This window comes from Rattus norvegicus, chromosome 8, assembly GCF_036323735.1.
Source record: "Rattus norvegicus strain BN/NHsdMcwi chromosome 8, GRCr8, whole genome shotgun sequence".
NCBI classification, from domain to species: domain Eukaryota; kingdom Metazoa; phylum Chordata; class Mammalia; order Rodentia; family Muridae; genus Rattus; species Rattus norvegicus.
The window spans coordinates 44963795-44988353 of NC_086026.1; the positions used below are offsets into that span (position 1 = coordinate 44963795).

A 24559-nucleotide genomic window follows, 5' to 3' on the forward strand; every position below is an offset into this window, starting at 1 on the left:
CGGCGAGTGAAAGAATGAATAAATGAATGACGGAGTCGGCACCTATGAACCGGAAAGACTGGATTCTACAAAAACACGCACAACGGGAGAGCATCCCCAGTGCGGAATCTGGGTACACAATGCAAGGGGTAGGGGCGGGATAGAGGGATGAACAAGTTTGGGGCTTAATCCAGCATGCAGAGTGCAACAGAGGAAGGGGTGGGGCCGGCAGAAAGGCAGGGGGCATATGCGCAGGGAGAGCCCCCTAGTCAGCTTCCCAGCTTCCTTCCTTCCTGCCTCCGCATAAATCCGCAGCTACCTGACAATGGTCTCATCAATAACGGGACTTGTACTATTTCATAAACTTTCTTTAAATTAAAATCCAGGCGACGCACACACATACACATATACCCCACAGACATCTTCTTTGCTGAGAAGTTGCTCCCTATAAAATAAAAGAAGCTGTTTAAATGTCTTCCTTCCAAGCTAGCCCCACAGAGCTGGAGCTGAGAATACATTAGCCTTTAATGAAGTGAGACTCTCATCTTGCAGGAGACACCTCATTTAGCGCAATTGTTTCAGAGCCATTACAGAAAGACAATTACAAGGAAGCGGGGAGAGTAATTGGAAATGCTGGCAGGAGTTGGGCGAAATGATAATAAATAAAAATATTCAACCTAATAAGCTTCCAGGAGGGGGTGGGATGAAGAAAATCAACATAATTAGAACTGAACCTTAGCAAGGAAAAACAGACAGCAGGGTGGCAAGTGCTCAACTTGTACAGGAAGGAAGAAGTCACATGTCACCAACCATGTTTTGAGGGGCTACAGGCCACTTGCCCTTCTGGAAATCTGCTGAGGGACAGAGAAGGTGCCTAAAGCCCTGGGCCCATTGACGGTTCAGTGTGTACTACTCCTAGACACAGAAATCTGGGTGCACAAGAAACGCAGGCCCAGCCTGGCACAGCTAAGGGACTTCATCCCACTGAGAAGAGAACCCAGGCCAGAGCTGACTCTGCCACTACTGGTTTTCTGTACTGCGATCACGGCAGTTGAGCTGGTGGCTTTTTGGGCCTCAGTTTTCTCATGTTGGCATGCATCTGACCCTTTCTGTCGTTCTGTGTTCCTCACAGGTTCACATCTGAGGGGTCTCCCTTTGAGTTCTGAAATTTCTACCCAGGCATCCAGAAGTCAAGCTTAGCAACCCAGCCTATGTACTATTAACATAAAATCGTCACTACCCCTCATCTGGGAGTACGGACTCCCCAGCTTGTTGGGATGGAGGAGTGCTCTGCCCGGCGGGGCCCAGTATAGTTCCTACCCAATGCTGGCGTTTGTGAGAGAAGGATGGCTCTTCCTAAAGCACTGAGTCTTAGAGCATTTGCCTGGGACTGGTCAAATAGGAGAGAGCCAAGCAGGGCTGAAGCCCGCTGATGTGCACATGCAGTTCATGACTCCATGCATTCTGGTTTCTGAACCTTTTTGAAAGTTTACGTCAGGAAAATGTCTTGTTTGATTTTAAAAAAAAACGGGGGGGGGGGAGTAAAACTTGAGATCCAAGATCTCAAATCTGTGACCCTGTGAGAATTCCCAGAGACAGGGACAATAAAAATCCATCCCATTGTTTATTTATGCTGCATGACAGTTCCCTACCGATTCACAAATATACTGTTTGCAAAGACACGGCAGAGGATTAGGCCGAAATCAAGTTTTAAAGCTTCCGAAGATTGTCTGATAGTCATAGTCAATTCTAATCAATTTTATTTCAGCCACACTTGTCTATGAGTGCCTGCCATGTGTCAGACATTGGAGATGCCCACTTCCCCAACTTCCTTTCCTTAAGGGACTTGCAAGATTTATTTTAGGTTGTAAGCCTGGCAATGATGGCAGACACCTTTAGTCCCTGCGCTTGGGAAGCAAAGGCAGTCAAATCTCTGTGTCTCCGAGGTCTGCCTGGTTACAAAGTGAGTTCCAGGACAGCCAGGGTATATAGAGAGACCTTGTTTATAAATAAATAAATAAATAAATAAATAAATAAATAAATATTTAAACTCTAAGGCTTTAGGCATGAAGTAAGGCCACACTAGAAAGCACTGGCTTTGGTCTCCTCTCCTAATCAGTGACTCACTGGTTCAAGTCCATGGTCCTCTGACATTACTACACTCTATCAATAAATGTTTAATATACTCTCAAGATAGACACAAAGAAACATGCACGTAGCTATATACATGGGTATCCACGCATGTGTATGAAACACATCGATGGAACACATACAAGTCGTTCTAATCTGCTCTGAATACCAAGCAGAATTCAACCCTTGGTTTTTTTTTTCTCCTGCAGGCCATAATATCTGGATTCCAGTCTGGAGACTAAATGTGCCTCTGGGTCCATCAGAACCTTGGAGCAGAAAACTCAAAGCCACGGATGAAAAAAGAACCTGGATGCCTCCCTCTCATATAAACCAGGAATAATGGTCTTGTTTATTCTTCCACTAGGTAAACGGGTATCGTCAAACAGAATGTGCCAGGAGCCATGCCAAGTGCAGCACGGGCTAGCAGTATCAGCCACCAGCCATGGCTCTCTGTGTGAAAGGACGAGTGTAAGCTACCTGGGATGCAGCCACACTGGCCAGTGTCAGCAGTTTCAGACCAGGGGCTAGGAAGGGAATGTTGGACTTTTTCCAGAAGAATCTAGAACTCTCTGGAAGAGATGACACGGGCCTAGGAATATGAGTGGGTTTTGGTCTTGTGGCTGGAAAAGAAAGACTTCTGGTCAAGGTAGAGGGACACTATCATCTGGATCCTGCATCTATCTGGAGATCCCATATTCTGTGGCTGGGCAGGAGAGCACAAATAAGAAGCAAACAAAAGAGGCTAGGGAAGGCTCTCTGCACCAACACTCTGAAAACTAGAGGTCCAGGCTGCTACTCTGACAGCCTCTCATCCAGCTCACCAATGGAGGCCTCAGGAGTTGCCCAACAAAACAAGCATCTACCAGGTACCAAGGTAATGGAAGGGGGAGTGCCTTTTAATAAGGTGTGAGCATGCTAGTCTACTGGAGAGGAGCTGAGGCACTGAAGTCCCATTGTGATGATGTCATAGAAGGATGCCCAGTGTGATCTGAGTACTTGCCACAGAGAACCTGAGTTCTCACCAGTCAAAGGAAGGGATGGAGACCTATGTGGGCAAAGGACAGTCTCAAAAAGACACAGAAGCCTAAAACCCTCTGGGATCTGGCAACTGCAATTAGAGTATGGACTGTTGGCTCCCAGGAGGAGATAAGAGGAGGCTGTGGCCATTCTCAGGGTGACCCACCGGACCTAGAGCTGAGTACTACACACAGACAATGCTTATTAAATGTGTTTTGATTGGAGAGTGCCATTTCTTGAAGTTAGAGCTGGGATAAGCAATTCATTCTTATAGAGCCCCAGGCACTGCCACATGCTGAGGTGCATTTATTGAAGTCCTTTGATGAGAAAGAGGGGAAAGAAGAGGAAGGGGGTGGGGAGCTGAAGCAGGATGGCCACCCTCACCTCCACAGACTCCCAGTTCCCAGAACTGAGGCCCCGGGTCTAAGAAGAGAAGGTGGAAAACTTCCTAAACCTCTAACTGGATCCAAGCGTGACTTTCAGAGATTATCATTGCTCTTCAATCCATTGGGAAACCAAGGCTAAGACAATGTTCTAATGAGAAAGGAAAGTGTGGGAGGGGGGGCAGGATTTTAATCTGGAACTCATCGCTCCTGCATTGAGCCTCTCTCCCTCTGATGGCAGGGCAACTTGGGGAGGCAAGACTTTTATTAGTAAGTGACTGGTGCTCTCTTGGCTGTTATGCTACCATTGAAGGTCTGTAGATGAGACCTCAGGACCTCTCCCTACAGGGACCAGGGTAAATAAATGTGTTAACTGTTCCCTGAGCCCTGGAAGGGGCATGTAAAGGGTGGCAAAGAAGGATCCTTATTAGACGAATCGACAAGGATGCTCTCCCGTACTAGTTCCTTGTCCAGACTGAAACAACATCTTACATCTCGAAAGGCAGCACCCACCCTGCTCCCCCCACCCTGCACCAAACCTTTCAGACCCTGGTACTGTGCCTTTCTTGGGACCTAGGAGCCCAGGGTTACAGTTTGGTCCCTTTCTTATGTATCTAGTCAAGACATTGCCTCTTCTAATTCTGTTTTCCTACAGGGACCTCTAAGATCTCTTAAGAGACCCATAAGCCTCTTCCTTGTCCCCAGGTTCTCTCTCCCCAGACCCCTGTCCCAACACTCAGGGTTTCCTCTGGTAAGCTGGCTACAAGCCAGCACTGCCCCTCACAGGACCTTGGAAAGTCCTAAGTTAACCCATCCTAAGAGCAGACAAGGCTTCAATACAACCAGGCCAGGTAGGTAGGTCAAGGAGTCAGGAGAAGTAGCAAGTATCTTAATTCAAAGCCAATTTCAACATCTTCATTTGAGAAAGACATCTTGAGAACACTGGAAAACAGCTTTGGGTGGGGGGAGGATGGAAACTTTCAGGCATTAGTGTTTGCTCCACTTTCTAGTCTCGGTCTCAGGGGCCTATGGCTGCCCTTTCTGAGGCTGGTCTCAGGGCTGGAGGGAGTTACAACAGACACTGGGGCTTTCAGGGTGTGTCATAGTACAGGTAATCCTGTCACTCTTCCTAGAGTAGACAGTAGAACTCCTAAAGCACCTGATATGTTTAATAGTGATGGGAATTTCATGGTATAAGACTTGAGATGCTGCCACCCATGCCCAGGCAGTCACCAGAGCTAAGCAGTTTCAAGATAAGAAAACTCCACCTTCCAACAGGGAAGGGCTCCCCAGGACAGACCCATTTGTAGCTGGGTGACCATTTGTAGATTTATTGTATTCATATGAGTACGTTACCACATACATGCCTGGTGCCCTAGGTGAGCCTCCCTGTGGGTGCTGGGAATCAAACTCCGGTTCTTCACAAGAGTAAGTGTTCTGAGCCAACTCTCTCAGCCCCAGTTTAGCTTTTTTTTTTTTTTAATTAGGTTTAAAATTAAAAGTGACAGCAGTGGTGAGCCCTCCCTGTTTCTGCAGGCATTTGGCCTTAGGTAGGGACCAGGGGCATTAATTAAACTCACCCAGTCTCCCCCCCCCCCCAAGAGACCTGGACCTCTCCACAGAAGACAGGATCTCCTGCACCAGAAAGTGACCGCTCCTGGCAAGTCCCAGCCTGGAGAGGGATCAGCCTCACCTCACAGGCACTAGGCCCTCCCCCTGATGCCTCCCCCAGCCCAGCCTAATTCAGTCCTAAGTATTCCTAAGGTGCCTTCCAATTTCCTGCTGTAATAAATGGCACAGAATGCAAATGGAGGTGGATGTGGGACACAGATGTTTGCACTAATTTAATTGAGGGAACACCTTGGATTAAACACTTTGCAAAACACCCACAAATAGGTTCAGTGCATTTGGTAATGAAAAGCCTCCCAGCCCCCTGGCACTTTGGAGAGGCTGCCTGGGGCTGGGAGTAGGAGGGTCTGGGGGAGAGGCCCAGAACACGGAGCCTTGAACCAAGGAGAAGAAGGCAAGGGAACTGGGTCTCTGGGAGAGCTACCAGCAGATTCTCCCCCAGCTGGAACCCACCCTGCTAAGAGACAGAATCTAGACGGGCGGGGGTGGGGGTGGTAATGGAGGCAGCATCTGCCTTCTCAGGTGGGCACCTGTTTACCTGTAGGGGTCAGCAGTAGACAGATGCTCCCCATCCACAGAACACACCTGTAAGCTGGAGACTTCCACCCAGTAGCTGAGGTACCATTCACTGGAATGGGATTTGGCTTATTGAACACTGCGGTGTGGGAGGCAGAGAAGAGCCAGCGGTTTGGCACTGGTCAGAAGACCAGGGGAGAGCAAGAGAGATCACTCAGTAAAGTGCTTGCCATATACACATGAGGACCTGAACTCTTAAGGACCCAATCCCAAGAACCCACAAGAAAGCTACGGTGGTTGCATGTGCACTGGAGGATCCCTACAGCTTGATGAGCAGCCGGTCTAGCCAATCCATGAGCCCCAGGTGAGAGAAATAAAGTGGGGGAGCACTTGAGGAAGCTGATATCAACTTCTATCTTCTACACATGTACAGATACGTGTGTGTGTGTGTGTGTGTGTGTGTGCGCGCGCGCGCGCTCACACGACTCATGAACACACACGAAGACCAGTGGATGAAGTGGGAAGGCATTTCTTCCTGGCAGAGAGAACATTGCTAGTAAAGGCAGTGAACAGTAGAAGCAGATATTCTGGGAACAAACATAAAAACGACCTTGAACTCATTTAGGGGACAGGTGCATAGTGAAGAAGGGCTGCTTTCCCCAGCCCCTTCACACCTTAGTCACGGTTTACTGCAGGGGAGACAGCAGAGGTCTCTGGGCTAGGCCTCAGTGCAGCAAGGTTCTAGCAATCAGGTAAATCTGCCATCGGTTCTAATCCTTGCTCTGTGAGTCTCAGAGTTCAAACCAGGCTCGGATGATTTTATATTCCCGAAAACAGAGCCCCTAATTTCCAAACACGATGATCAGTTCAAGTGTAATAACCATTCAAATAATAACCTCTCATACTTCTGCAGAGCTTTATAGTTTATAAAACACTTTCGCATGTCTCTTAAATTCCTTCACACGGCCTGCCAGGAAGACAGAATGGGGGAGTTTGATTATTCTTGCTTTCTGGATGAGAGAATCAAATCTCAAGAACCCAGCTAAGAATGCAACAGAAGCAGGACTCAAACCCAGCCTACCTGACACCTAAGTGCACATGGGTTCAAACCTTCACTGGCACACTTGCCCAGTACACTACAGACTCAGACCAGCAAACCTAAATGAAGAGACAGTCCCCCCCCACCCCCACCCCCACCCCCAGAGATGTCTCTGGAGCAAAAGGCAACAAGCACCAAACTCCAAGAACTAAAAACAACACAAAATGCACACATACATACTCGCATTCACATTCATTCACATGTAGCACACACAAAGACCTGAGCCAATTTCCCCAGGCTAACCCTACCTAGAGCCAATTTCCCTAGGCTAACTCTACCTAGCCCAGAACTTTGACGCCCAGCTCCTGGTTGGGCATTAGTCCAAAGCAGCAGACAAGAACACACCTTGGGTCCTGTACTCCCACCAGCACCAGTGCACATAGACAGAGCCCATAGGCACAGTGGGAAGCCTGACACATGTCTGAGCTCTAGGGTTCTCAGGAATGGCAGAGTCCACACTTCCGAGGAGGTATTTGGTTAGGCAGGGTGGACGAGTGAGTGGGTGGTGGACAGCTGGAGTGAGGAGGTGAGGAGAAGAAAGCACAGGAGCCTTCCCCTCCCTCACAGGTGGCTGCTGCTGTCCTCATCATGAGCCTTGCCCTGTAATGAGGACAGAGGAGCCTCAGTTCGCTCAGCTGAAGTGATCCGCACGTTACGGGGCTTGTGTGAACATGTGTGAAATGAGGCATCGGCACCTCCAGCACAAGGGCCAGTGCTCGGAAGAGGACACAGAAGAAAGCACCATTTTGACCTGTGAAATAAAGGTGCCGAGGGACAGGTGACCTCATCATCCGTTTCCTGCGGCTAGGGTTTACTCATCCATCACCCCACATCTCTCCTTCCAATCAACGCACCTTGCTGTTCCGGCCAGGCACTGCTGTAGAAGCTAGGGTTAAAGAAGCAGAGATTTCGGTCCCCAGCTCCGGGAAAAAAAAAAAAAAGAAAAAAAAAAAGAAGCAGAGATTTGGGGCTTAATGTGAATAATGCATATGGGGTCCTGCGGTTACCTACAGGGAAAGAAGAGAGAGAGAGAGAGAGAGAGAGAGAGAGAGAGAGAGAGAGAGAGAGAGAGAAGCAGACAAGACCCAGAGGAGGCAGCCACAGAGGAACTGCTACACCAGGAGCAGGAGCAGCCCTGGATAAAGAAATTATATACAGGGAAGCAGCAAGGGCCAAAGCAGCCAGACAGAAAAGCACAGAGCACTGGAAGAAAAGGCATGGGTTGGCTACCTGGGACCTCAGTGGCGGGAATATGCCACACCTTGGGGTCTGCAGGCAGGCAGGCAGGGGCAGATGGTAGCATGGTGGGGAGAAGGTGGGAGAAGAAGCTGGAAGAACAGATCCCAGGCCAAGGTAGCTGGCCCTCAGCAGTTATTAGTGAAAAGCCTAGAAGTGGTTCAGCACAGGAGTCACATGCTCTACATGGTCACATACAGTAGCCCTGCTGGACCCACAGGAAAGAGATCCCAATACTCTCAGTTATTATCTAACCCATGGAAGGTACAATCTCTCTCTCTCTCTCTCTCTCTCTCTCTCTCTCTCTATATATATATATATATATATATGTATGTATATATGTATATATATATGAATAGTACACATAATATATTATATATGTATATGTGCATTTACATATACACACATATATGTATATGTGAATTTACATATATACAATATATGTGTGTGTTCTACACATACATATATGGTAGCATGTAATTCATAAATGAAGCAAGTAAGAGATTAACAATAACTAAATAAAAATAGAATAATTATAATTTGATTACAGATTATTACCATATATTACAATAGAAAGTCATTCAAAACTTATGGGAATTTTCTGTGTAACATTTTTGGCTTAGTGGTCGACAGCTGAGAACTGACGCAGGGAAAGCGAACGAACATCTACAGGACGCTGCTCTATACACAGTATTAATTGTGCTCCAGCTATAGGGGCACAGTGCTGGCCTCCTCTACATGAAGTCTCTCCTTGACCAGCTCTGATGATAAATGAGTCTGACAAGGAGGTCTCCTCTTCGATTCATATAATTAATTATCCCTTGAGAAGTGGCCAATTTAGGAGCGCGTTTTTCTTTTTGAAGAGACAGACTGGCCGACTAACCGAAGGCCACAGGAGAGGTTCCACAGCCAGCCAAGCCCAGCAGCACCACCAGGCAAGAGCACTTGGAAGTCCTTGGAAACCTCCTTCCGAGGTTCACAGTTCTCCCTGGTGATTTGGGAAAAAGGTGAGAGTGGCTATTATATTAGTGAAGATGTCAGAAGTGGAGAAGAGCAAAGCTGTTCTGCTGGGTGCCCGATCTGTGAGTGACTGCATTTCCGTGGGTAAGGGAAGGAGTGGGGCGGGAGTTTCCAAACCCTGCTCAAAGCTGCTCGCTGCAGGACAGGGTCTCCTTCCCTTCTCGTCTTTTCCCTCCCCTCCCCCAACTCTCTTTCTAAGCCCCTCTCCAAAAAGGTTTATGGAGACGACTCCAAATAGCCCCCTCTCCTGCAGGCATAGTCACACCAACCGAAAGGAGATTTAATTAGCAAAATCTCGTTAGGCAAACGAAATTATCCGTAAGACAATACTCTTCTGGACAGGGGGTATGATTAAACAAAGCCATTAATTGAGAGAGTCGTTTTGGCAGCTCCCGAGTTGCGTTCATCTCCGGGCAGGCTCCACTCTGCCTCCGTGGACCTGGGAAACAGACTCTCGGCCTCCTCCCCTGCCTGCCTAACCCATCTCTTCTCCACTTCATCTCTGCTCTTCCCAGGGCCCCTCCGGTTAGGGCTGCAGACCTCCGCATCTCATCAGCGGCCTCTCTGCTGCCAGATTCCCGCTAAAGTGCCTTGATTGCATAATGTCTATTTGCATAATGTAAATTGCAATCTCCTAGCTTGGGAGGCAGGAATCACAGAACAGCCATTATTTTTTACCACTCCACAAAAATTCTACGTTTAGAAAGCAGATTTGCAGCACAGAAAGCCATATAAATCTGAATCTGCCAAAACGCCATTAAATCACACTAATTAAGCTGGACCTAGGCAGAGTCCATCCCTGCTCTCTGTTCACTCCAGTCCACAGAAGGTCATATAACACAAGAGAGGCCCAGACAGTAGGGCTAGAAGCAGATGCTGAAGGGACCAGGCAGGGGACTCTTTCTTACAAACTTGATCAGCACACTACCCATAACATCCCTCTACACATAAACACACACACACACACACCCCTGGTATAACAAGGAGGTTTATTGTCTCATGCTTTGTAGGTTGTACTTGTCTTGGCTGAGATTTCCTTATTATTATTATTATTATTATTATTAGTAGTAGTAGTAGTAGTAGTAGTAGTAGTAGTAGTAATAGTAGTAGTAATATTAATAATAATTTTTTATTTTGGGGGGTCTCTTTATGTTATCATAGCTGGCCTGGAACTAGCTATATAGGCCAGACTGGTCTCAGAAACAGAGATCTGCCTGTTTCTGCCTCAGTGATTGAGACTAAAAGTGTGCCCTGCTGTGCCCAGTTTGCTGCAGACTTGTGATTTGGAGAACAAAGGTAACTGCACCTTTAAGCAAAACCAATGGGAGGCTTGAGCCAGGTACTTCACAGGATTCAAATCAATTCCTATCAGCTCTTTCTTAACCTTTCCTCTTCTCTGAGGGGAAGAGAAAGAGGGAGGGCAAAACCCTGGCTCTGACTAAACTGTTCTAGATGGAGTCTGAGTTCCCTGAAGAGCCCTCTCTGAGGGTCCTTGGAGAGAGGGGTGAGTCCCAAGGTCTGGAAGTGTGGTACTCGCTTGGACAACCACCCAGCACTCTGGCTTCTCTGAGCAGTGTACCTGGATACTCTTCTGCTTCTTTATTGCTCATTCAATATTAATTTGTCAAAGGGCAAGATGCTAATGTGTATTATTAAAATATCAATAGTTTATGAGTGAACTTTATGGCAAGTACAGTTATAGGCAAGATTCTTGACAATCTCTCCCAAGTAACGGAAAGGAATGATCTTTCTCCCCTAGCTTCTTTCTTTCTAGTCTTTCTAATTTTTTTTTTAAAAAAATTTACTGGCAAAGTCACCATTGAGCACTGAGTGCCAGGAATGAGTACTCATGGCTGGTTTTCCCCACAGTGGTCCTAGGAAGTGGATACAATGTGATTCCTTTAAGTGATCAAATTTAACAGGTTTCTTGACCTACCTTTCATGAGAGAGTAAAAAAGAGGAAATTATTCCATATCTTTATGCCAAACAACCTTTGTAAAGTAGGCTCACTTTTACTCTGCCTGAGTAAGTCCCAGACTCTGCACTTAGAATCTGAGTGCTGAAGGTAACACTGGACGTGATCAGCAGACATTTTCTTGTTAGAGGAGAATAAACTGAGTATCCTTCTTTTGGAGAAGAGAGAGGAGATTCTGAGACAGGGTTTCTTGGTATATCCCTGGCTATCTTTGAATTCATTCTGTAGACCAGGTTGGCCCTGAACTCTTTCTTTTGAATTAGATTTTATTATTAAATTAGATTCTCTTAAATTAGATTTCGTTAATACAATAATTATACACATTAAAGGGGATTGTCTATAGATTCGTACAATACACGCTGAGCAAATGATGAAGCAGCTCAAGTCTTGATGATAATTCTAAGTTGAATTTCAACTGCTCCATAGACTCCCTTCCTGTGGTACTTTCTTTGTCCTCTAGGCCTTCTCTTCTTTGTACCTACAGAGCTAATAACAGAATCCCATAGCATAGGGTGAGTGAGAAAATGCACCCCAGAGGTTTAGCATAGTGAACACTCGGCAAGCATTGCTTACCAATATTAAATTTGACTTCATGAGTCACCACCTACCCCTCTTCTCTGCCTGGCTCCTGGTACTAGCCATTCCCAAGTGTCTGCCCTCATACGATGGACTAGTTCTGTTTCTATCTGCTCTTTGGTGGCTTGGGATTCATTTAAGTCACAATTAGGAAACCAAAACACCCAGATTCTCTTCAAAATTTAGCAGCATCTTTATCAGGCATGGGAAAGGTGAAGAGAGTGGTCCCTTAAAAGTCCCTTAAGTCTCTCCCAAGTCGGAATGTGGGATAGAGGGAAAAGAGACTAGCAGAGTAGTTGGAGAGACCAGGGAGAGATCAGTGTGCAGGATTCCTCAACCCCATGAAGTGCCTTGTAGTTTCTTAAGCTCTGAGATTTACCTGGAACCTACCCCGACTTTGATGGCCATGGCAATGGAGATGTGGAAAAAGGGTCCAGGCTTGTAGAGTCCCTGCTCACAGGTCTAGAATCCTCTAGATCTAAGATTCCAAGCTGTGGGTTATAAGTTACATACTGGACTAATTCTCCCTGGTATGAGCCATGATGTTACAGTTCCTCCCAGCACAGGACCTGTTAGAACTACCACACCGTGCCTGAGAAGAGGCTGAGTTTGGCTTTGGAGGGTTTCCAAGGCTAAGGTTTCTTTCCAGAGTGTAATGTGTGTTATGTTGGTAAATCGCCACGTGTTGTTTAAGTGCCCTGAGATGCTGACTCTGGGAGCAGGATTGCCCCTCAGCCCACTTCAGATCCAAGCATGCTTATGCCCCCTGAAAGAAAGTCCTGAGTCAGGCCGGCCTTCTGGCTCTGTGAAGAAACAAAAAAACCAACCAGTAAGCAGCTAAGGGTGTTAAAATCATCATGCCCTTGAAAAGAGCCTGGAGGTAAACCCTTTCCAACCAAGGTTACTACTGTTTATCCCCTAATGTGAAAAATGTCTCCTGTGGGAACAGGAGGCCAGAAGCTCAGCTTCGAGAAGTTAACCTATAGATGGGAACTGCAAATGGGGACTTGGCTGGCTGCCTCAACTTCCCCAGTTGGTTTCTTCTGGATGACTAAGTAGCTGGTTTGACCATGTCACTTTCCTGCTGTTATTTGTTCTTTCATTTGAGGCCTCACTCACAGGAGGGGACTCTGCTCTGCTTAGGGCTCTCTGTTGTGGGCTCCAGCTGGCCGCCTCGGCGGGCGGGGCTCCCTGAGTTTCTACTAGATGTTCGTAAGCCCTGCTTTGATGATATTACCTTTTGTCTGTACTCTCGGTCAGGATATTCCAATTGCCTCCACCACCTGATTTGATGATACTTTCGACGCCCGCTGCTTCTATGGCCACTCGCTATTTATTCTTTTATCTTTCCTTTGCTATCTACTTAATAAATTTGTCCTCTTAAAACTGAAAGCACAGGCTGGAGAGATGGCTCAGTGGTTAAGAGCACTGCCTGCTCTTCCGGAGGTCCTGAGTTCAAATCCCAGCAACCACATGGTGGCTCACAACCATCTGTAATGAGATCTGATATACTCTTCTGGTGTGTCTGAAGACAGTCACAGTGTACTTATATATAATAAATAAATCTTAAAAAAAAAACAACTGAAAGCACAGCTATCATAGATCACTCTCCAGACTGCACAGAACGCATCCTGACCCCCAGGAAGGGTCAATTTCATTTGTTCTGAGGAAATAGGTAAGGCCAGTTGTGGCGGACCAATAGCAGCTCCAGTAGGTTGGGGGGGGGGTCTCCAAAGACGAGAGCAACAGCATATGATGGCTTCCATATCTATAGGTTATATCGCAGGTTCAATTAATCACAGATGGGAAATATTTGATAAATAAAGCATCTGGAGGGAACAAGTAAGAACAGGCGCTTTTCTTTTCTTTTCTTTTTTTTTTTGTTTCCCGTTATTTCATAAGCGACATAGTATCGGCAACTATTTACATTGTGTTCAGTCTTATAAATAATCTACAGAGGGTTTCAAGGATGTGGGAGGATGTGCATGGACCATTTGTAAGTACTATGCCTGCCAGTATCTGCCTCTGCGTCTTCAGATTTTTGAGTTCTGTAAGGGGTCCAGAACCATTCCCTGTAAACACGAAGGGATGGTTTAAAAAAATTAAAACAGACACACACACACACACACACACACACACACACACACTGCCACCACCAGCACCACCAGCACCCCTGTCACCACCGCCATGAAGTCACCACCCTTGGCTCTTCTCTTAATCGGGGTGTTGATACTGTTGAGAGGCAGCGAGGAGGATCTTTGTACCTGTTCTGATAGACAGAATGAAGCTCAGAGGGCACTACTTGACTTTATGGAGCAAGTCAAGAAAGGCAATGAAGCCTCCTCGTGACTTTTGCACTCCCTCAGGCTGCTTCGCTTTAGAATCTGGCAGCCATATTGTAAGGAAGCCCAGAGCACATGGAAAGGCCATGAAGTTCTGACTGACAGGTCTCAGTCAAGAGCTAGCATCAAAGCCCAGAAATCTGAGTGAATGAGCCTAGGGTGATTCTACCATTCAGCTTTTGAGTTGCCTTAAGTGAAATCCCATACCCAACAGACAGACAAGTTGCCACTCGCCGTCAGAATAAACGTTCATCTCCTGTGTGTTGTAGGTCAGATTGTTACACAGCCTAATAGGACACCACTAGAATTAAACGCTATGTGTTGTTTCTAGCAAACTCAGCAACAATCATTGGATTCCCACGAGTTCCCTCTGAAACTTCAGATTTTCTCTTTCCTCTCGATCTTGTCCCTGTCACTCTGAGTCTGCTGTCTCTCCTCTTCTGCTTCCCATCTGAGGTGGCTTTGACAACTACTACCTGAAAAACCTTTGACACTTGCCCATTCGAGAACCCTGGGCCTGCTCTTGGGTTTTCACTGTAGTACCAAGAACGTCCCTTTAAGGGAGTGCTAGGAATGCCAGACTCCCTTACACAATGGGGAGGGAAGATACAGACCAATATCTCTCCCACTCTCAGCTCTCATCAAAGTTCACGCTCAGCTTGCTCTTGGCTTATGAGATCCCAGTAACCTCGGATACGAGGAGACATCGATTCTCACAGAGGTCATTATCCTTTACTCCGGCTCCCTCCGAACCACACTCGCGCCCACACCCTTATCCTCAGTTCTGGGCAGACTTTCCTGGACAGGATGGAGAAAGGCACCCTTCCCCACACCTTCAGCCTGAGGATTCTACCACTCCAGAGCCCGGGCTTGAGAGGAGGTGCCCTGGGAGCTGAGGCCCGTCAATCACTCACTCAGGCAACCAGCACTGAATTGCAGGCCATTAGGCAGAGGACCGGCGCCCTGCTCACTCACCGGGCAGCCATCGGCAGGATGTTAGCCGATCGCAAGGCGGCCATTCTTATGATTTATTCAAACGCTCATTACAGTCAATCTATTTTTACACAGAGGTGAAGATGTGCACTGATAACGGTTAATCATTTATAATTCCATGAACTGGTTGAAAGCCAATGTACTATCAAAGTCGCGGCAGTAGTTCCTCAAGCCTCAGGTAGCCCCTGAAGCAAAAAAGAGAAGTCTTTACACCAGCCCAGGAAAACCCTGTCACTTGCTAACACTTATCAACTAGGAAGAAGGTGAGTGCCAGACCTGCCCCCACTGGAGCTTATGCCCTGGTGGAGGGAGCACAAGTCAGAGCAGGCAGAGGGGCGGTTCGAAGACCACCAGAAGAGAGAGGTCACGTGGAGCTGGAGTTACCGAGAAGTACTGTGCAGAGGAGCCTGAACTTTGGCCAGGGTCTACAAGTGGTCAAACTAATGCCAGGTCGGGGTGGGGGTGGGGGCAACACTTGAACCCATCAGCCTCAAATGAGGTGCAACCATTTCAGCGCCGAAAGAAGAAAGAGATCAGCAGGATTTCCTTTCCTTTCCTTCGTACATCCACAGAAATAACCAAATAAAAAAGAAAGCATAGGCTATGAGTATGGCCCAGGTTGTGGTCCGATGTCGTCCATTCTTCCTTTCACTGCACCCCTGCTCGATCACTGACATAAGTGGCCAAGGATCAGATTGACCTTGCAAGCTAAACGCTCCCTTCCCTGGCACACATGACACACGTAACATATCAAGTCCACCTTTATGTCCACCCAATACAGTCTAATTAAGTATCGTATCACATTATAGAACCTCATCGTCACATTCAGGCATAATCTAATTTCAGTCCTACCGAATTTTACATTCTGACTAGTTCACTGGTCAGTGTGTGTCTTCTGCATTGTGTAGCAGTTAAAGATCAGGCTTGGGGCTGGTCCTGAACCCATAACCTTATGGAATCAGTGTGGAAACGCCAAACAAAGTTACTTACAGTTCAGGGCCTCTTTTCTAGTGAGCAGCATGGAAGACCAGAAACCCTTTAAAGTCTTGTTCCAGGCTTCACCTGTCAAGAAAAGGAAACATCTTTATAAACTGAGTAAAATTCTGAGGTTAAGAAGCAGGGTGTTCATGGGGTAGATCCAGGGATGATCATGGACTGGTGGCCCCATGTCCACAGGGCTGAGGGGGAAAGTTTCCTAGAAAAGATTTTGGGTGTACACCGTGAGTGCTGTCTTCTACAAGTGAGTCAGGGTAGAGACACTCTCTACCACACCTTATTTTTTTTCTGATTTTTCAGCCCCTTCCCTACACAAATACCAGAAGAATTAAAAAAAAAAAAACCTTCTTGGTGGTTGAGTGCCCCAAGCTGTCCACAGCAATATCTACTGCCTGGAGTTTTCCACCTGGTGAAAAACCCTGTCTGTACAGGGAGAAAGCACTGAGAGTCCTATGCAAGGCTCAGGTGTGGGCAGGGAAGTCAGCACAACGCAAGCAAACAAAACTGACTCCATTGTTTGTGGTCTTGCAACAGGAAGAACTTTTTCCATTTTTAAAAGTTTTGAGAATATAACATAACTATATCATTTCCCTTTCCCAATGGGAGGGATTTAAGGTGAAAAGTCCAGAGTGGGTAGAAAGAAAACTGTGCACGAAAAAAAATGATGGGGACAACTTAGAAAAATAAAAAGCCTAGTTTTCATTTTCTTTCTGGGGTAAGACTTTAAAAAAAAAAGGCATAAGTTTATCAGGTGTCTACTCCATGATCTACATGAACCGAATACCCAGGAATAGGTCCTGTTTTTAAAACATTGTCACCACCTTACTTGGGAAGTAAGATTGCCCTTGTGAAAGAGTCTCAGAAAAGACACCACTGTACTAAAGATGTACTGAGTTCTGGCAGCGTCCACCACTCTCCCTCCACAAGGAGAGGAAGTTAGCAGGGGTTGAAGCAGTCAAAGGAAGTTTCACAGGAGGTAGAATGTGAGTCTGAAGGCTTGAAAAGGTATGACTCGTCTGGTGGGAGGGAGGGGGTGTCAAACACGGAGAGTTTGGACCTAAATGTCTCCAAAGGCCTACGTGTCAAAAGCTTAGTTGCCAGAGTGGCACTGTTACATGCTCTAACTCTGGAGAGCTAGAGCCCTGGGAGGTATTCAGAGCGCTGAGAGGCCTTGAAGTGGATTCTATGGCCCCAGTTCTCCCGCTTTGCCTTCTGCTCTTCAGCCAGAAGGCGAGTAATTTTACACTACCAAATGCTTCTGCCAGGATATGCCTTGTGTCCTCGAAGCAATTTGGCCAATCAGCTATGGACTGGATCCTCCACAATAATGAGCCAAATTTAACCTTTTCTCTTTATAAACGGACTATCTGTGATATTTTGTAACAGTGATGGAAAGATGACTAACAAGAACACATGATAAAATAAAATAAAATAAAATAAAATAAAATAAAATAGAAGGCTCTGAGTTTCAGGTCTGGCACCAGAGCTCCTCGAGTTACTGAAGATAGTTTTGGTGGCCCTCTCCCACTCACTTCTATACTTCCCTTTAACCAACCCAAGAGAAGTGTCTTGGCAAAGGGTGGAATTACAATAGACTCAGGCATGAGTACAGTGAGGTGTGCGCATGGAAATAAATTGTCCCCCCTACCCATGACAGTCTCCAGGCTAAGGTTCTTCTGTGGCTCTCTTCTAATGATTGCCTGTTCCCGGTCATAGCTCATGCCGGTCTCTCATGAAGTAGACCGTGACACTAGACTGTAAGTCATCGAGGAAAGGAACCATGTTTTACATGTCTTTATATCCCTAGAGTTTAGCAGAGTGCCTCAAATTAGTCAGATTCCCATAAGTATCTGCTGAAATGTTGAACAATGCACAATGTTCACTCCAACCAGAATCTAGTAAGACCAACCAAAGTCTAGCTTGTAGTTGGCAGTGGGCTCTAATGTGTGCCCTTCTTACTTACCTCCACATTATGTCTGAGTACTACAAGAACCGCAGACACAGGAGTCCTAAACCACTGAACCATGACCTGTTTGGGATCAAACCACCCTTTCACAGGGGTCGCCTAAGATCACTGGGAAAACACAGATGCTTACATTATGATTTATAACAGTAGCAAAATTACAGTTATGAAGTAGCAACAAAAATAATTTTAGGTTTCACGGTCACCCCAACACAAGGATTTGTATATTTTACTATTCTGTTACACTTCTATTTTTTATCTAATTTATATTTCAAACATATAAATAATTTATTATTCATAATTTTATAATTGATAACTTTGTAATTTATAATTTATTAAATATTTCTATTTTACTATTTTCCATTAAAAGGCCGTATATTTAGGGAGATTGAGAACCACTGCTCTAAAGTCTACTTGATGAGGCAATGTGCGCTCCCCCTGCCCTCTGGGTCTGTCCACTTAAGACACCAACAACTTAGAGGATAGCCCTGCCTTTCGTCTGTGCATGATACAAAGCCAAGAAGGGACACTGCTATGCTCGAGGATTAGAATCCATATTGCACTGAGCAAGATCAAAAAGATGGCCTAAACTAGAATGTTCACTTCTCCACCACCAGCTTGTATTTCTTGCACACCAACATCATAACAACCACAAATTAAACAAATTTGAAACTCATGGGGAAATTTGCCCACAATCTCATTAGTTGAAAATATCAAATTATACTTTATCCACATGCAAATCCATTTTCTTAATATAACTGTAGAAAATGCTTTCGCGCGCGCGCGTGCGCGCACACACACACACACACACACACACACACAAAACCTAGCTCTTACACTAAAAAAAAAGAAAATCAATCGCAGAACCAGAATGGGTTGAGTTAGTTTGAAAGACAACAACAGAAAAACCTTGGGTCATCTGAGTTCAGTGCAATCCCAGGATAAGTTCTGGATGCTGCCAAACTTGTTAAATGTGATCTTCATAGCCATACAGTGTCTTGGCTGAGGCACGGGTGATGTCCTCCTGGACTTACCAGGTCATACTAGTTCTGTATGCTATAATGCCTTCATTTTTTAAGAACTTTGACATTAATGAGTAAAAGAGAGAGGAGAAAAATCTAGTGGTCACAAAGGCAGGCTCTGGTATCGTGGTTGTACATGGTTCAATTCAAACTTGACTGTGGGAAAGTTCCCAAACTTCTTTGTGCCTTAGTTTTTCATCTTTGAAATCGGACTAATTAAATCTCAAGCTCTGAGAGTTGTTGGGAGGCTTGTGGGATACCCTACAACCTAAGGTGTGTTAGAATAGCGCCCATCCAAAACAAGCATCCACTGGATTCCAGGTATTATTGCATTCTTCTCAGCAGGAAGAGGCTGGGAAGTAGAAGACACAGGAGAAGAAACCCGGCCTGTATCTGCCTTTTGACTTTCTTAGTAGTACCCACTGGTGACAGAGTTAGGACACCATTGCCTAAAGCAACCTGACCCTTCTTCCTCAGAGTAGACATCCAAATACATAAAGAAACAAAGGAGGAACTGCATTATTCTAGGATGCAGGCTCAAGACTAATCAAAGATTCTAGAGGAAGCTAGTCTTCACATAACAAGGGATTCTCTAATAATGAGAAACACTCAGAAATGAATAAGGCTTCATTCCAAATAGTGACTCACAGCCCTGAAGGAGCTTCCTGCACTAGATGAAAAGCTGTGCCAAGGAATGGTGTCCCAGATTTGGCCTTCAGCCATTAGCAAAATAAAAAAAGAAAACACACACATTTGAAAGAGAGACAGAGAGAGAGAGAGAGAGAGAGAGAGAGAGAGAGAGAGAGAGGCAGAGAGACAGAGAGACAGAGAGACAGAGAGAGAGAGGGAGAGAGAGAAGCAGACAGATAGTGAGTTTAAAATGGCACTTCTAATTTCTGTGTGCATATATGTGTGGGGGTATAGTGTGTGTGTGTGTGTGTGTGTGTGTGTGTGTGTGTGTGCATGCAGGCATGCACAAATGCAGAAGCTAGAGGAGAACTTCGGGTACCTCCCTCTATCACTCTGAACCTTATTCCTTTGAAGCAGAGTTTTTCACTGAACCTGCGGGTGCTTTTTGACTAGGCTGGTGGTCAGCAAGCCTTAGCATCCCCTCTCTCCACCCCACCCAAACACTGGGGTTACAGGCTCACACAAGATCACAGTGGGTTACGTAAGTGATGGGATCTGAACTCAGGTTCATGGCCACACGGCCAGTGTTCCTAACCACTGGGCTGCCACAAAAGCTCTGAAGATTCCCATTTTGATAAAATATTAATCATGCCATCCTTCATCATCATCTCATAACGCAATCCAACCTGCAAAAGGAGAGCAGATGTCTTGCAACTAAGGGTCAGTCCTTGAGTTGAGTGATTAAAATATCATCAAAATCATATCCTATCACAAAAGGGCAGTTGCGCACATGAACTCAGGGAAATTATAACAGAGTGCACAAGACCTGAGGCAAGCTTCAGCCAAACAAAAGCCAAGCATGGAGAGGGGAAGATAGGTGTGAAACCCCATTCCTAGCTGAGGAACTTCTGGGAGAAGAGTCACCTTTGTGTAATGGTGTGACCCCTGAAAGACTGACCACACTCCAGGACAGGCCTCACTCCCAAGAGAAGTAGAGTAACACAAAGTGAACTCAGTGGGGAAAGTAGAGAAGCCGTGGGGAGGTGAAGGGAGAAAGAGAGAGAGAGAGAGAGAGAGAGAGAGAGAGAGAGAGAGAGAGGTGAGAGGTGAGAGGTTGAGGGGAGGACATGATCAAAGCACAGTGTGTTATATTTTTGAAGAATTGACACTAATATTTCAAGTCACACTCTCGTTTCCCCGCATGTCCATCTGACAACTCTGTTTCTGTCTCCAGCTATTTCTTTTCATGTCTCTGTTTCTGTCTCTAACTTTCTTCGTTTCCTTCCTTCTTTCCTCTTAACTCTTCTTATTTATTCCCCCATCCCTGTTCCTACTGAAATAGATTTAAAAAAAAAATCACATACTGTATCCTGATTATGGTTTCTCCTCTCTCTGCTTCTCCCAATTCCTCCCACCTCCTGTCCTATTCAGGTCTACACCCTTCTGTTTGTCTGCAAACAGGCAAGGGTCTGAAGAGGTGGTTCAGTGAAGAACACTTTCTGCTCTGTAGAGGACAGGGATTCTATTCCCAGTACTTCTATCAGGCCTCTCACAACAGTCTTTAACTCCAGGGGATTTAATATATTAAAAAAGAAAAAGAAAATAAACAGGCTTCTAAGCAATAATAATATAATATAATTAAATAAAACAAAGCTAACATATTAGAATAGTACAAAACAAACTGAAGAAAAAGAGACAAAAAAAAAAAGACACCAGAAACAGATATAGATGAAAAGACCTACTCAATTCACACACTTAGGAATCCCATAAAAAAACTAAACTGGAAGCATGTATTTATAGATATATGTATGTATATGTGTGTGCACACACACACACAGAGGAGTAAAAAGAGGAAAGAAAGACATTTAAATATATATAAATTTGATTTAAATAAAATGAAAATAAGATAAATTTTTAAAAATAAGAAGAAAAAGGGAAGGTCCTAACTTAACATTATGAGACAAGAACATCCGAAATGAGTTCATTTTCTGTTGTCCATCTACTGCTGGGCATGTAGTCTACCCTTAAGAGTAGTTTGTTAAAACCCAGGATAGCTAAAACTATCCTCAACAATAAAAGGACTTCAGAGGGAATCACTATCCCTGAACTCAAGCAGTATTACAGAGCAATAGTGATAAAAACTGCATGGTATTGGTACACAGACAGACAGATAGACCAGTGGAATAGAATTGAAGACCCAGAAATGAACCCACACACCTATGGTCACTTGATTTCTAACAAAGGAGCCAAAACCATCCAATGGAAAAAAGATAACGTTTTCAGCAAATGGTGCTGGTTCGACTGGAGGACAACATGTAGAAGAATGCAGATCGAGATTCATGCTTATCACCCTGTACAAAGCTTAAGTCCAAGTGGATCAAGGACCTCCACATCAAACCAGATACACTCAAACTAATAGAAGAAAAAGTGGGAAAGACTCTCGAACACATGGGCACTGGAGAACATTTCCTGAACAAAACACCAATGGTTTATGCTCTAAGATCAAGAATCAACAAATGGGATCTCATAAAACTGCAAAGCTTCTGTAAGGCAAAGGATACTATGGTTAGGACAAAACGGCAACCAACAGATTGGGAAAAGATTTTTACCAATCCTACAACAGATATACGGCTTATATCCAAAGTATACAAAGAACTCAAGAAGTTAGGCCGCAGGGAGACAAATAACCCTATTAAAAATGGGGTTCAGAGCTAAACAAAGAATTCACAGCTGAGGAATGCCGAATGGCTGAGAAACACCTAAAGAAATGTTCAACGTCTTTAATCATAAGGGAAATGCAAATCAAAACAACCCTGAGATTTCACCTCACACCAGTGAGAATGGCTAAGATCAAAAACTCAGGTGACAGCAAATGCTGGCAAGGATGTGGAGAAAGAGGAACACTCCTCCATTGTTGGTGGGATTGCAGACTGGTACAACCATTCTGGAAATCAGTCTGGAGGTTCCTCAGAAAATTGGACATTGAACTACCCGAGGACCCAGCTATACCTCTCTTGGGCATATACCCAAAAGATGCCCCAACATATAAAAAAGACACGTGCTCCACTATGTTCATAGTAGCCTTATTTATAATAGCCAGAAAATGGAAAGAACCCAGATGCCCTTCAACAGAGGAATGGATACAGAAAATGTGGTACATCTACACAATGGAATATTACTCAGCTATCAAAAACAATGACTTCATGAAATTCATAGCCAAATTGTTGGTACTAGAAAATATCATCCTGAGTGAGGTAACCCAATCACAGAAAAACACACATGGTATACACTCATTGATAAGTGGCTATTAGCCCAAATGCTTGAATTACCCTAGATTCATAGAACACAGGAAACTCAAGACAGATGATCAAAATGTGAATGCTTCACTCCTTCTTTAAAAGGGGAACAAGAATACCCTTGGCAGGGAATAGAGAGGCAAAGATTAAAATAGAGACAGAAGGAACACCCATTCAGAGCCTTCCCCACATGTGGCCCACGCATATACAGTCATCCAATTAGACAAGATGGATGAAGCAAAGAAGTGCAGACCGACAGGAACCGGATGTAGATCTCTCCTGAGAGACACAGCCAGAATACAGCAAATACAGAGGCGAATGCCAGCAGCAAACCACTGAACTGAGAATAGGTCCACTATTGAAGGAATCAGAGAAAGAACTGGAAGATCTTGAAGGGGCTCGAGACCCCATATGTACAACAATGCCAAGCAACCAGAGCTTCCAGGGACTAAGCCACTACCTAAAGACTATACATGGACTGACCCTGGACTCTGACCCCATAGGTAGCAATGAATATCCTAGTAAGAGCACCAGTGGAAGGGGAAGCCCTGGGTCCTGCTAAGACTGAACCCCCAGTGAACGTGATTGTTGGGGGGAGGGTGGCAATGGGGGGAGGATGGGGAGGGGAGCACCCATAAAGAAGGGGAGGGAGAGGGGTTAGGGGGATGTTTGCCCGGAAACCGGGAAAGGGAATAACACTCGAAATGTAAATAAGAGATACTCAAGTTAATAAAAAACATTAATAAAAAAAAAGAGTAGTTTGTTTCCCCAGTGAGACTCCCTCGGAATAGACTAAATCTTTATTTACATGTGGTTATCAATTGGAGATATCTGGGTTATCAATTGAATATATCTGGCTTAGGGATGAGGGCATTCTGTCCCTTAGATCTCCGTTTGTCTCTCTGTCTCTGTTTCTCTCTCTCTCTCTCTCTCTCTCTCTCTCTCTTTCTCTCTCTCTCTCTCTCACACACACACACACACACACACACACATGCACACCACACACACACACACATACTTATACATATGCAACGTCTCCATGTTGTCTTTATCTTTCCTGTCTTACTATGCATCAGAGAAGACCCATCGTGCATGCCTCTGGGATTGATATATTAGAACCTTCCAAAGCCAGCACTATGTGATCTCAGTAGGGAGACAGCACGTCAAAGGCATGCAGCCATGCAGAGGTAATATGACAAGAATTAGGATTTCAGGCTATCTTCTTCACTCTGAACGTGAGAGAGAATCAGAGATGAAACTGACCACTCACCTTTAGAGACATGAAGGAATACGCAAAATGATAAAGAAAAGGGCGTGGTTGGGTGGTCGGCTTTGTTTGGAAAAGCAAGGAGAAAGCTTCCCCAGTAGAACTTCCAGAACTTGACTCTGCATCCTTAGACAGCTGTGCAGCCAGCTGTGAGGCACACCCAGGTAAGTTAGAGGGATGGGGGAAGTGATGCTGTTGTCAACAACCATAGCCAATACGGACAGTGCTGTACCAAGGGGTTCAGCCAGATGTGTGGATTCATGCTCTGACTTTGTGATTATCTTACTCTTTGATCTTTGAGAAGAACCGTTAACGACTTTATGCCTCAATTTTCCTATCAGAAAATGATGGGGTTAGACTAGGCAATCCTTAAAACAAAGTTCCCCAACATCTGATATGCTCCTGATTAATTGCCAGGGAAAAGTGCTAAATCTCTTCCTAAAGGGTTTCATAATGTAATTGTAGTTAAGAGCAAAGATTTGGGGTTCAG

General features: G+C 45.2%; 1 protein-coding gene and 1 long non-coding RNA gene across 11 annotated transcripts in view; one reads left to right on the top strand and one right to left on the bottom strand.

Annotated features, from left to right (window-relative positions):
• Positions 1-24559, bottom strand: part of Pknox2 (PBX/knotted 1 homeobox 2) — a 262470-nt gene that overhangs the window by 174331 nt on the left and 63580 nt on the right. For 9 of the 10 annotated variants that reach the window (XM_039082146.2, XM_039082131.2, XM_039082142.2 and 6 more), the window contains one exon: positions 15886-15957. The gene's annotated coding sequence lies outside the window, so the exon portion shown is untranslated. Of the gene's footprint in view, positions 1-15885; positions 15961-24559 lie in introns of those variants that run through there. The other variant, NM_001271278.1, reaches the window with a different exon arrangement.
• On the top strand, positions 2545-15987 carry LOC108351675 (uncharacterized). Its single transcript, XR_005488056.2, has 3 exons — positions 2545-2983; positions 7321-7531; positions 8613-15987. It is a non-coding gene; the product is annotated as an uncharacterized LOC108351675 (long non-coding RNA).